General features: G+C 40.6%; 1 protein-coding gene across 3 annotated transcripts in view; it reads right to left on the bottom strand.

Moving 5' to 3' along the window:
• Positions 1 to 13,859, bottom strand: part of tln2a (talin 2a) — a 96,009-nt gene that overhangs the window by 65,766 nt on the left and 16,384 nt on the right. For all 3 annotated transcript variants that reach the window (XM_044345606.1, XM_044345623.1, XM_044345614.1), the window contains exon 2: positions 5,811 to 5,858. The gene's annotated coding sequence lies outside the window, so the exon portion shown is untranslated. The remainder of the gene's footprint in view (positions 1 to 5,810; positions 5,859 to 13,859) is intronic.

The following is a 13,859-nucleotide window of genomic DNA, read 5'->3' as shown; positions in this document are numbered from 1 at the left end:
CCTGTGTGTGGCACCAAAAATATACACTGTGTATCTACTGAGTGGCACATACTTTCCACGTGCAAAGCTGCAGTCAGCTCCGAGTGGTTCGTCATCCACATACACATCAACACTTTCCTGGCACAACAGCGTGCCTACATCGAATACACAACAACGCAGTGAATAAAAAAGAGACCACAGTGGAAAACAAATGACTGGTAAAGAGTCAAGTTGGGCCCCCTTTCATTAAAAACAAAGCAGCATCACTTCTGCCTTTGATGCATTAAATGCTTTACTCTCTGCTGTTGCATCTTAAGAATCTGCAGGGCTCCATCATGCAGGAGCAGCACTCTGCAACAGAGTCACGTGTTGTTCTTAAGTGCTGATAATGTGGAATGTGTAACCTATTAAAGTAACAACTTGTGCCGTAATACATCCATGTCAAGTCTGTTCCATCTCAATACTTTGGAGCCGCAAGATGCTGACATGAACGCTGCAATAACAGCAGCAACGCATTGCAGATTAATTGTGATCCCTTCTTATTCTTTTTGTGATCCCATTTTTCTTGCAATTCTGCGTCTGGGAAAAGAGATACAAAGCACATATTGGACATTATAGATAAATGCATCAGTCAGTCGTTTGTAAAGCACTTTGTCTTAGATGAATACTTTGATACAAAACTCACATGACAACACTACTTTGTCTCATTGCACCAAGGCTGAGTAATATTCATGAAGGAAAGAAAAAAAAATATCAATCACCAGACAATACACACAGCATCAGCATGTGCATCATTCTATTATTTCCCATGCGGTTCCCCCGTCTGAAAAAGCTATGATTTGGCTGTAACCCGAGATCTGCAATTTTTGGTATGAAAAACGGGTTCTGGGAGAATCTATCAAATGACTTAAGTACAATAATATTGTTAAGTTAGCCTACAATAGTGTGAATGACAAAAAAAAGTTAATGGAGTTAGTCAGACAGTCCTCTAGCTTGCCAAGTATGTATTTCAGGGCCTTTGGGGCTGTTTTTTTTCTAAGCGAATGATAGAAATATGCATCCTTGCTTGTGAGGTGATCTCTGGTCAGCAACTGTGATATTTTTAGTCATCTGTACTGATGTCACATAAACATTCCTAAGCCTTCAAGTTGCATGGGACAAATCATAAGAAGATGGGGAATCGATAAAACCTGCCATGTACTAAAGGTCCACATAATCTCTGTGCTTTGGTGTGCTTTTAACGGTTATTATGGGGATTGTGCTTCTTATGGGACTTTCTGGTTTAGTTAAAGGCCGGGATAATTCTGGCTGTCGGGCCGGCATTTAGTCTGAGCCCTTTCCTCAGCAATAATTCCACTGCCCTCTGCAGTGTGAGGAGATCTCTGATTTGAACACTGTATGGGTGAGTCATATTTGCTATGAAATTTATTTGAATGATTATCAGATTGTGTTCATTTTATTGCAAATTTGTAATGAGGACATTGATCTGAGACAGTCCTGCTATATAAAAGTATTCACATCATCAATATCAGGAAAATATTGGGCAATTATTAAGAATTAGATATCCTATTATGATGGCCCAAATCCCTCTTCGAGATGTTTGTACTTTTGTTTTGCTCAAAAGGGGTCAAATATATTGAACAGCATCACATACATATCAGCCGCTCTGCCTTCAATGCAAAAATATCAGGGCCAGAAACAAAAAAGATCCAAAGGGGAGACCCATGACAGCCGCCTACACATGAATGCCAAGGAGGCCAAAAGTTTTCCGGACACCGAGGCCTGTTCTATTTGGCAGTGATGCAGCTTGGGATTACACAACGCTCCCGATGGCACAGCCACTCTGCCTGGAAAAACAGGTGATTCACTACGTTGGGTGCCAGCCAACTGCTGTGGTGACGGCCTCGGTCACCCCACTAGGAGCCATGATCACTGCTTAACAGTAAAATGTCTGTTAGTGGAAGGAATGCAGTGATAGCATGGAAGAGTCAGTGTAAAATGTGGTCAGGAGTCAGTCATCTTCCGGGCTTAGAAAGAGAGACTCAGAGCAGTTCTCAAACTAAAATGAATAGCAAGTTGACAAATTGAATAATTAGTCACATTGCAGCCCTGAGGCACACATTTTAGTAACAGCTAGAGCATTCACCAGGTGAAGCAGAATTAAACAACTGTTTTTCATGATTAATTGCGGGAAAGCTGTGCATACTTAGAGTGATGTAAAATCTAATTTAGGAAACACTCACTTTCTGTATGCTTGGAAAATGGCTGTAAAGGTTTGTACATATCATTAACACAAGACATTTTAGTCAGCTTGGATTCATGATGGTAACAATGGATGAAACAATGGTGTCGCACCATCATTCTACCTCTAAAACCGGTGTTAAATGCATATTCTTGAGCAATTTGTTGGTAAAAGTGACATTTTTAGCTCCATCACATACAAGAATCTTGGGGTGGTCCGTGGATACAATACCCCTTCCTAAAAATCTCTGGGCCGACTGAAAAACTAAATTAAACACATCTGCTCTGCTGAGTGTGACATCACCTCCTTGTTTACCGAGCACAGCTTATTTGGGGAAACAGTTGACAGACGAACCACATCCAGCAAATCCATAAACAGCCAGCACAGATAGCTGAGTAACAGGAACCACAGTAGTTGTCATCGGCTCTGATAAATAAACCTTTATGAAGTGCAGGTAACAGTGCTGTGAAATGATGCTGCTCTGGTGACTCAATATTTCCACGAGATCTGGTCAGAGTCAAATGTGACCAATGCCATTACAGTCACCCTGGTGAATGAAGTCTGTGTCAGCGACGACTGTATTTGATGCACTGGTACAGGATACAGAGCATCATACTGTACAATGAACAAACATGGATATAACTGGTATTAAAATACCAATATAGGTCATTAAAATCTGATTTCATGTAATGTCTTACATGTCTATGTCAACAGTCCAGAGTACAGAATACAATCAAAAATACCAATGATGAAACATAGGAATTTGTAATAACCTGTAACACTGATCACAATCCACTGAGTTGGAATCTGGGTGCAGTCCCAGTCCGGAATAGTCCAGAGGAATACAATTTGTGAGGAACGTCTAAACAAGAGATTGTTCAGGCTGGAAATGGACCATTTTAGCCATCTTCAGCACAGACATTTCTCTCTTTAGAAAAAAACAAACAAACAGCTGTTTAGTTGCACTTAAATTATACAAGTGAGTGATCCATTTGGCAAGGAAGTAGCTGACAGTATGACACCACAAAGAAAAATAACTGAGCTAATAATCACTCAAGGTTATGTCATGTGGAAAAGTTGAGATGCTTGAAATGTCATAAACCTACTTGCTTAGTAATTAAACTTACCATAACTAGAAAAACAAAGACGAGCCAGTTCTAGTTAAAAGCTTTATTCCTCTTGGCGGAGGAAGTTAAACCTAAAAATCATGCCTGTGACAAAAAAAGATTATTGTTAATAAATAACTAAATTAGGTTTGCAGATGTCCAATCAAATAGTAGAGCTCGCAGACATTCATTTATCTAAAAGAAAAAAATTGATGTCGCTACAACATATGTAGCTAATTCCCTCAAAAATGGGCAGATTATAAAATGCTGATCTGCTGCTAGGTCCAACCCTGGACCAAATATAAAAACACTAAATCAAACATAAAAATGAGTTTAAAAAGTGCTTTTAAAGTATATTAATGATCATTCCCTGGGAAACACTAGCAAAACAACACAGGAAAATGTGACATTAATTTTGAATCAAATATGGAACAGAAATCCAAGTCAATGGAAAGAAAATTAATTTCAACAAAATAGTTTTTGTCTAAAAATGTTTTTAAAAAGAATAATTTATGTGGCAGTAATTCATTTGGACAAAAAAAGCAGTTCAATACTGTAAACATAGCGTCATGATTTACTTTCAGCGTTTTGTCCCACCACAGTTTCATAAGCTCAGCCCACGCTTGACTAATCAACCATGAGCAAACAGCTCCGATTTGTCAACAGACTGGACAGTGAACAGCTGGCTGAGGCCGTGTTGACACTGGTTGAGCACAGCCATGACACATACAGGAACAAGACAGCAAAAAAAAAACTTTTTCCCACCAATAATCCCATATTGTGAGATTGAGATACAATGCTTAGAAAGCCTGAAACACCTAAATACACATCAGACACCAATGCTGTCACAGTTAGGGGTGTTTCTAACCCTTAACTTCACATGAAAACTTGTTTTCTGTCCTGTGCCTGTCCGACCACCTGCAGCAGTGCTAAATGCAGTCAGAGACAAGAGGAAAAAAAGGAGCACATGTCAGCACTTAAATATTGACGGACGAGCCAAAGGATCATTTGCATTCTGCTGCTTCCAAAAAACAATTTAACGTGCAGTCTTATTGTACTTTTAATGTGCTTCGGATTAAGTTCGGATCTGGCTGCTTATTGAAGCATGGCATGAGACAAATCCACATTAGAGCTCATTAATTGTTAGAAAACTAAAATGCACAGCGACGGTAACCTCATTTGTGGAGTGGAGCATGATTACAGTGAGTGGCTGGGCACCAGATGCTGCCAGTTTAATTGCCCTCTGCAAGCAGTTCATTGAGTCCGCTTGAAAATGTAGATTAGTATATGTACTGTCACGGAGTGATGCACAACCTGCATACTGGCATTCTCTTGACTTATATTAATGACCTAAAAGTGATCCAAATAAGCACCATTTCTTCTCTTGTGTCCAGACAGAGTATACGTCACATGGTCTTTGATAGAGTGCACCTAGTAAGTGGCTTTAAACCAGGTATGTCTGACATACACATTCTGTATCACTCACAAACACACACACTTAGCCTTGCAAGGTGAACACAAGTAGGGAGGAATGGTTAATTTAGGTTCAGCAGCTCCCAGGATTGATAGGATGTATAATTTGAGAGTTATCACACTCTCACACAGGAGATGTTCATACAACACAAGCCCAACATTTTGCATTTATGGCAGCCTGCTGTCAGAGTATTTGTGAAAGTGAAGAGAGTGAATCATAAAGACAGGAAAAAGACAAAATAGCAAACTGTAAGAGCAAGAGAATGTAGAGAAACTGAAGCTACTGCTGCCATTAAGAGCAGCAGAGAAAAGAGTCTGCAGGGCAAAAACTACCATTAAGAAAGCTTCTCAGTTTTAACCCTTTCACAATCTTGATTCTATATGACTCCCCGGCAGCCAGCGCCGGGGAAAGTACTCCTTATCTGATGTAAGACAAACATACAGCACTCATGTCAGAACCTACACCTGCGATTGTACACCGCCACTGACATTGACGCAAGCACGCACCTGTCCACTGTAACCCGGTGAACCATGTTCCCACACATTCTCAATGTAAATCAGTTACTAACAACATGATACAATTCATGTGAATTTATGTGAGAGCAGGCTGGAGAACTTACAAGAACTGTTACTGGCAAACAGGATGATATCATTGGCTCTGAGTCAAACATTGTCAAAATTGTATCGGCACAAGATTGACCTCTGCATGGCATCTTTCAAAAGTGTAGTGTTTCTGTTACATTCATTAAGATTTCACAGTTTAACTCAACTTCATTAAATGCCAAATCACAATTTGCCAAATCACACATTTTCAGCTAGTTCTCTTTTCATGCGTTAAGTGATGCTGCACACCATCTGTAGTGCTGAAAATACACACATGCGTGCACGCTGCAGCATCCAGAGCTACAGAAGCTTTCTCCTGAGGGGAGAACTACAGTGAAACTAACTGTTCATGACATTTTCTAGTCTGTCTATATGCTCTCATGTCTCCGTGTTTATCAGCTTCTTACCTTATTGCTGAGGAAAATGCCTCCTTTGATGTCTGCTGATCTTCACAGCTGAAAAGACAAATGGTGGACATTTATGAGACAGATGTACAGAACATGTGAATTTAGGTTTAAAAGTAATAATCATGATTTTCTTCCTAACACAAATGTAAGAAATTCATCTCTCTCTTGCTGCTTCATAGGATGTCCAGTCACAAAATGCTCAGCACCATATTTTGAGATATTTGTAATGGGCTATGGCATATGTTACAATACAAGAGGATAAGATACACCGAAGCATTATGCAAAATATAGCCACAAGCGGCAATTGGTGGCTTTTTTGCAGTCAGTAGAAGGAAGCAGCTCATTCAGCCAAAATTAAAGCCATGAGCAGCAACGAGTGGGTTTCAGGCTCTGCAAAAAAAGGTGAGAAAAGTCACTTCAGCTAGTTTAATTCTGTTTAAAGAAGGAGTGACACCAATCACACGCTTGTTTCATCATCAGCGTCCGTTCGTCCCCCCTTCATCAGATGTGAATGAAACTGTGTGTATGTTGAGGAGATAGTGCAAGATGTCTCCAGTGAGTTTAATCAGGATCGCGCAAAGGCATCTTGAGTTATGAGCAAAGATGTGATAGGCCACGCTCACTTGTACAGATCAATATGGCACTTCAGATTTTGGTTAATAATCACCCCCTGAACATGCACACCAGTTTTGGTGAAATTCTGTCCACCGGGTTTTCAGATACACAGTGGCATTTGTGGCGCCCCCTATGGGTCAGGCTCAAAATGCTTTGGTAGACCTATTCCCTAACACGGACTGAAGTTTTGCACCAAAGTTTATGATGACTGGTCAAATGGTTAATGAGTTATGGCTAATATTTGCTAGGCCCCGCCCTCTGTGAAGATATTTTGGTTGATGGCGGCCATGTTTTTCAGCCGATCTTACTCATTTGGAGTACAAATGTGTATCTCAGTCCCACAAGGCTCTATAATAAATTTGATGTTGATTGAGTCAAGGTGTTACATGACTGTTTTCCACATTATGCAAAGTAGCGAAACAACCATTATGGTGGACTTTTATGGTCTAAGAGGCTTTTTTGTAGAGCACATTGAGCTGGACTTGTGTGTGATATTTCAAGTGAATTGGACATACAGTATGAGGGATGTGGCATTTCGAATATTGAATTCCAGCGCCACCATCAGGCCAATTGGGCTCAAATTTCTTCGGAAGCACGTGCACATCATTTTGGAAGCTTGCTCTCAAGAATAAGGAGGCAGTTACAGCTGTTTAATTGGATGAGTGAAAATTTGAAAGTTCATCACAACAACACAGCAAAGATATTACAGTTCTTATTTTCTATTTCTATAGTTTCTATACCAAGATAATGCTGAAGATCTCCACCAATGCAGCAGACTGACAGTTGTTCATAAAGGAGCACACATTTAAGAGGAATATGAATTATAAAATAGTGATTTCATAATAAGTTTGCATTGTTAGATAAATAATTAAAAACACATAAAATATGATTGATTTTGTTTCTGTGTCACCTGATCTGGTAGGAGTGATAGGAGAGTGCGTATATCTGGGCAATGGGCAGTTTTCTAAACTGTTCCAACTTGAATAGAGTGTTTGTCTACATGGTGGTGCTCTGAGCAAATATTTACTGAGAGATTTTGCAGAAAGAGTTTGGAACAGAGATGTTATCAGAGTCACTGAGGGCATTTTTTGAGTTGATTGTATCTACGTGGCTACATTTAGCTCGATCAAACTCAGATGTTTTGGGTTTTTTTGTACGTCACTGCACCCCAGGTACAGTACAGCAGCTTTCAGAAACACCCCACTGTGCTCTGAAACACTGAGACCTGCTGCAGTCACATGATGATGTAACAACCACAGAGAGCCATGAACAAATAAACAGCAGTCAGCAGGTTTGATTAATGATATCCAATGAATGACAACATGAAATCAGTTCAGCTTTGTGGGCCATGTATATTGACAATCTAAACAACCATTATATAACCATTTAAAGTGAATAGTTTTGGAAGCTGTTACTGTCGAAAAAACAAACTAAATCACTGTACCAACACTCACAGTTATAACTGTCATGAAAAATAGTTTAAATCTTAAGTGACTGGCTATTTATAATTATCTGACACTACATTTCACGCTTCGACAGCATTCAACAATAACGATGTTGGGACGTGCTTAAAGTTTTAACTGTAAGATTCAGCATCCTGTTCACTAACGGCCAGCTGTGGGTCGTTTTACTAACGTGCTAACGTGCTAGCTGCTCGTCTGTAAATGAGGTAAGGTCATCAGCTAGACTCACCACTGTGTTGGTCTTTTTGAACAGCAAAAAAAAAACAAAACAAAAAACAATCCACACTCTTTATCTTTTCAAAAATCAGAACTATCGAGTGGTGTTTCTTTCCCAAATGAAACCACATTAATCAGACAATAGCCAAGAGTGCCATTTAGTGGTTTGGTCAACTTCCAAGAATGAATGTTAATTAGCTACAGCTGACTGAACTTGCAGCGATAGTTGTTGTTTTTTAGCTGTCAAAATCAATGGTTTACCTCACTCTTTAAAATAGTGATTTCAACTTCAATTGCTCAGCCCTGAGCAGGACTGTATGTAAAAACTCTTTACAGCACATTACAGTGTCTTATGGAAACAACAATTAACTATAAAAAAACACAAAGACCCATTCTGTAATAACAGTGACAATGTCACATGTAGTCATGTATTGTTTGGTCTGTAGTCAGTTTACTATTCTGCTGCAGTTTTAACTTTCCAAACACTGTTGACCAGAACAATCAAAACTGGGATAACTAGAATATTTCACAATAGGCAGTGAGGGTTATTACACCTGTCCAGGCTGTACAGTATAATGCCCCAGAGCCAGAGTTAATGGCATGGGTTGCAGCGGCTCCTCTGACAGGCTGGAGACTGATGGGGGACAAGTGAGACACGCTCTCAAGGTGGATCACTGGACAGAAAACACTCTGCTGGCTCTCACCGCCGTGCAGGTCTTCTCTCCCGTGGGAGGTTTTGCACGCACTGCAGTTACAACAACACTCACAAACACACTCCACAAGACTGTGGTATAAGCAATAATGCATCAGCAATGAAGTACTTTGTTTTCATACACAGCACAGGTGTGATAGGAGTATTTTTCACACAAAAAACAATATTGTTGCATCTTAACCCACCAATTAATCATCCAAGAACAAAGAAATCCAAATAATGTAATGTTAGAGGGTCAAATCAAAACAGCTGCATTCTGATGACATCGAACACTGGCTCGCACCGAAAACCGCTGTTAACAATCTATCCGGCTTCTGATTACTTGCTTACTCATCAGACCTCCTCAGAGTTCAGGCTTTAGCTCCAGCAGCTAGCAGCAACAACCTGTCCCTTGAGCTATTGACTTGCTGACATTGGTGGAGCAGGAAAAGGTTTCAGGTTTCTCACAAGGAGGAAAATGATTCACATAATGACTCACTTTTCAAATTCCACAGAGGAGGTCAAATAAATGACAGGTTCCTTTAATATCTGTCCATTATAGAATGATGATTAAAAAGGAAAAAGGAAAGTGGCACAAATCGGAGTCATGCAGGGTCTGAGTCTGCTTCCATGCTTTTGTTCGTTGAGTTCACTGAGTTCACAAACACATGGATGCTAAAATCATGACTTTTAAGTTTGTTCGCCCCAGCGAACTCACAAGATGTTTGTTGCTTTCACAATTTATGTCAAATTTTATTTTGATTCCACAATGTTTATATTCCATGATAATAAATGGTTATTAAAGTGCAAAATGACACAGCTTCAGGTTATATTAAACCCACTTGAAAACAACAGCACAATAGCAAAAGAATCCCTGGAAAGTCAAAATAATGTGATAATGGAGACATGCTGAGCCTTTTGCCTCCAGGAAAGTAAACGTGAGCTACCCGCATTAAACAAAACACGCTTGAATAGAGACCTTATCTCAACAGAAACTTTACAGACATTTGCATTCCTGTGATTGTCTTTTCTATGCCTGAGGGGGATTGCAAAAACTCTCCATTTAGGAGACACCACCAAGGGTGTAACGAATCTAAGAGGCCAGTAGTTACTTTGTGCTTAAAAAAAACAAAAACCTGCATTGACTCTCAGAATATGTTGTTAAATTTACTCTTAAGATTTTGTGATAACCAAACCAGTCATGACAGAAATAAATGACAGGAAGTAAGGCTGATGAAAAACTGAATGAGTCGGGGAAACTGCTCTCGTTCCCTGGGGTTTCCAGAGGTGGGGCGCAGGGGTACATCGCCAGTGGCGATCTTAGGAAGCACAATGTGCCACTTGAGAATTCATTGTTCCGTCCATCCTGCGGTTTCATTAATCTCGCGCTGCAGAGGAGGACAGAGTGCTCAGACAATATGGTGCCAGGGAAACACCTTGCTCTGGCCCCAAAAATGAAGCTTTAATAAAGCTGCCCGCTATGACTTCTCAACATCACATACCATCAACACAGCTGGATTACACCATGATATTAACAAAACATCGGTGCAAGGGTCAAAGTGGCAGCCCAGTGTTTACCGAAGGTATGTATGCGTGGCGATAAAATACTGTGCCGCAAATCTTTCAGCTATCAAGGAAAAAACATACATTTGAAATCATATGATCCTGTTTTATCGGACACACAGTTGTTGCCACTGAGCAGCTCCACTAAAACTGATGGGGGCTGAGTGTTAAGTTCCTTGCTGTAGGCCACCTCAAAGATCAATGGAAGCTGCTCAGTGAGAGGAAAGCATTACTCATTCCCATCCACATTCCCCCCCGGAAGTCTTTAGAGATTTGCACAAACACTCTATTCCATACAAACTAGCTTCTCTAAACTTTTTGATTCTCACTGCCCTGATTAGAACATCAAACCAAATCCCAAATTGCAATTCTCTTTAAAAAAAAAAAAATCCCCAACTGATGCACAACCTAGGCTGAAAAACTTAAAAATAACACAGGTACCACCTTTCCATCTTAAACACATTGCAGCTTACCATCCCTCTGGACACCATCCAAATTGTGGATCCGTTCCGACATTCTTTAATTTAGTACACATTAGCCTGACAACTGGCTCGGTGCAGTCGTTCTGCTGGGACATAACTGTCACTATAACCACGTCCTTGAGGCATTAAACTGTAACATCAAGGACAGTCCAATCATTTCATTCCACCAACATCAGCAGCAAACCTCTCCTCCATCAGCTCGAGAACAGCGCATCAATGAAACCAAACACTACAGCTTAAAAATCCCTAAAAACGCAAAGAGATAGAGTGACCCCTTTCTGTTCCGTACACAACTCCTAAACCACAGAAAAGGACACTTTAAGAGCTGAGCAGGGTCAGCTCTTACAGAGAAAACAGAGTGAAATTTGAGGAGCAGCACAGAGGGGAAAAAAGTCTAGATGATGCAGCTACTTTCTGGCTGTCAGTAGCAGGGGATTAGAGGTCCTAAATCATAGCAAACTTCACAGCTCAGCCTAGCAGCTCAGACTGACTGACTGACTGAAGCCCACTAACTAATTGTCTGGTGTCTTCCGCCACTCCCATGGATGAGTAGCAGACCTAGATATGCAATTAGCTAAATGAGTCCATGGGATCTGGGCCTAATATATGCAGGTGGGGGTGGGGGGTGGGGGGGGTTCCTTGTGTGGTAAGGGACTCATTACCCACTGCCCTCTCATTGGGAGCCACCTGTCTAGAGCTCATCATATAGCACACATTATCCTCTAAAAAAAGACCTGTAAAAATATAGAGACAAGAAAAAGAATGGAACTTGACCATTATTACAACATAGCGCTGTTAATGAATGTGCAAAACACCAAGCAAACATGCTAAATATACAAAGTTCCAGTATGCAAACAGTCATATTTGACTACTACCTGTGTGAAGCAGATAATGTAACCTTTCAGTGCAAATGCCAGATAGAATTTCACTTATTTCACAGACAGTGGAAGTGATTTAATGATTTTAAGTTAATGATGCCTGTTTTTCACTAGGAGCCAGCAGTGCTCCCAATAACAATAATGCCTCCATCTTTATAAACACAAACCATCTGCTCTCTCCGGGTTTGCATGTATGAGTAAGCAATACATTTTCTACCGCAATAGAGACTGTGGGAAATGCAGAAAATGAAGAAGAAAGGAGCATGAGGTTCAACGCTGAAGACAATCAATCAGTGACCTGCAAAAACGGGGATCAGGATGAGGTTTTCAAAAAACTGAATATCTGTTGATCAATACTCAATGGCAGAAATATTCAAGTATCTGAGTATCTACCCTTGTACTTTTGTTTTATCCATTGATTTTTTTTTTTAAGATATCCAGCTCTGAGACTTCTGCCGCTCCACCAATAAGAGGGAGGTCAATGGAATTTCATTCGTTGTGCTCAAATCCAAATGTTACTCATAAATTAATATAAATATTCCCAGAGCCTCATCTATACCTCTTTGGGGTTGGTATTCTCTTTCATTAGTTCTTTATTTTTCCCTTTTTGGGGGGGAGTTGAGGACATCTGGAGAGCAGCTGTTGCTTTGCATCACATGCTAGCACACACACACACACACACATACCAACAAACACACACACACACACACACACACACACACACACACACAGTTGTTACATAGCCCACCTCATCAGAGGTTAAGGGGTCAGGAGCCCTGTGTCCAGACGCACCATTTAATCTGCTCGAGGTATAGACAATCTCTGGAAATCAAACACCATGCAGCTACATGTACTCACCAAAATAGGCACGGATACACACAAATGGACACACACACACATACAGCAGACAGAGCCCCTCTCGTCTCTCTTCTATACAAGGCAAGCATTCGACCCTCTCTCTCTCTCTCGGGATGGTAGAGATCCTCAATGATTAGTCCTGCCCTTCCAGAGAAGAAGGGAGGGTATGGCTACTAATTCAATTACACAGACCCTCGTCCCTGTTCAACCCAACTCCCAGTTCCATGAATGGAATCAAACCCACCCAGCCAACTGTGGAGGGAGGGGGGGGAGGGAGGGGGCAGAGGCAGAGAGGCAACCCAGCGTGTTTACATTTGTGATTTACATTTGGTTTACACTTGTGCTTGTGACTGTGTGTGTCCTATTGCTCTTTGGCAGAACAAACTGTAAACTAGCATGAGACAAGATGAAGTAAGAGTTTCATTATGCTGTCCGTCTCTCTCTGACAAGCAAATATAAAAAAAGGTGAAAAACACTATTTTTCAAGGTTTGCTGGAAGACACTTGCTATTAGAGCAGAGCATCAGTGCTAGAATTTAGGGTGAAAGATAATTCATCTGGGCAAACTATTTCCATACCACGAGGTTAGGGAGGATTGGCATAGGCATAAACCATGACAGCAAATAGACCAAGACTGCAAGACAAAATCTAAAAGGAAAACACAAAATTGGAAATCAAGGGATTATATGAGCTGTTCTTTGTAGCCTTAAAACAAATCCCCATACCACTTCAAGTGATTGCTTTCTGAAGCCTACATTCTGCAATAATAATACAAGGGAATTGCATTACAATGTTCCTCTCCTCTGTAGTGATAAATAACAAACGATGGTAAGTCTGTCCCAGTTACTACCCTCTGAGCAGCAACCGTAACCGACTGAGAAAAGCGTAACACAATTAAATTGTAACAAAAAGCCGAGATGAAATGTTAAAATTACGGAGGAAATTGATCATTAAGATAATTCACTAGCTGATAAGAGTTCATTATGTTCACGAGCACATCTTTTACAGGACATATTAGCCGGATTTTTAGGCAGTTGACAATTTTACCCGCTGCTACGGCCAACATTTCCAGCCTAAATCTTTAACTTGTTGTGCGTTATCACTCATTTCCTTTTCATTGCTCAATAACAATCACCCATCCCTGAAAGCAAACGTATGACCTTGTCAAAATGCTCCTTCCTCTTTCACCATCTTAAGAGCTGAACAGAGCAGTCTTTCCAGAAAAGCTGAGAGCTGAGAGACAGAGAGGGTTTAAAGTGTCACTGTCATCATGGGCGAGGCTGT

This window comes from Thunnus albacares, chromosome 1, assembly GCF_914725855.1.
Source record: "Thunnus albacares chromosome 1, fThuAlb1.1, whole genome shotgun sequence".
NCBI classification, from domain to species: domain Eukaryota; kingdom Metazoa; phylum Chordata; class Actinopteri; order Scombriformes; family Scombridae; genus Thunnus; species Thunnus albacares.
Note: the sequence above shows the minus strand (reverse complement) of the source record. Positions and strands in the feature narration are given on the sequence as shown.